The sequence below is a fragment of the Penaeus monodon genome, chromosome 24 (genome assembly GCF_015228065.2).
Source record: "Penaeus monodon isolate SGIC_2016 chromosome 24, NSTDA_Pmon_1, whole genome shotgun sequence".
In the NCBI taxonomy this organism is placed as follows: Eukaryota; Metazoa; Arthropoda; class Malacostraca; order Decapoda; family Penaeidae; genus Penaeus; species Penaeus monodon.
This window is the reverse complement of record NC_051409.1, coordinates 17,042,417-17,043,038: the sequence shown is the minus strand read 5'-3', so window position 1 is coordinate 17,043,038 and position 622 is coordinate 17,042,417.

The following is a 622-nucleotide window of genomic DNA, read 5'->3' as shown; positions in this document are numbered from 1 at the left end:
TTAGGCATATTGTATTAACAGAAAGCGTATTTGGCATTCTCTTGATATAATGGCACCATATTCGTCATATTTCCCGGCCCGGCCTACCGGGAAAGGCACTAAGGACATGTTTAATTTCTGTGTGGCTGCTTCATGTGATTTTGTCTGATCACGGGAAACTGTCTTTATGTCTTGCGAAAACGTGTTATCCTTTCGTGGTGGTGATGTCTAAGATCCATACAGATCGCAAGATATGTGTGAGAACGAGTGAATTGTGTGAGTTACAATACCAGGAAATACGAGAGTAAATTGTTATTAGCGAAAGAACAGTGAGTCATTTGATAATCAGTTTCAGGGATTGTGGGGCTGAAAAATGCCCCCTTCCCCTACAAAGACAAAATTGCTGTTGGGTTTTAATCTGGAAAACAAAAGTCCTCACAGAGTGCAGGACATGGAAGCTGTATATCATTATCTAAGGCCTGACGACCAATAATCAGTGATGGACTTCTACCAAATCGATTTATAATTTCAATGACTTGAAATATTATTTCTTGGTTATTCATATTAAATCATTAGTGTCTATGATTCCTATAACATACCTTTTATCTTTCTGAGTTGGCAAAATATTTACGAAGCATCAGTA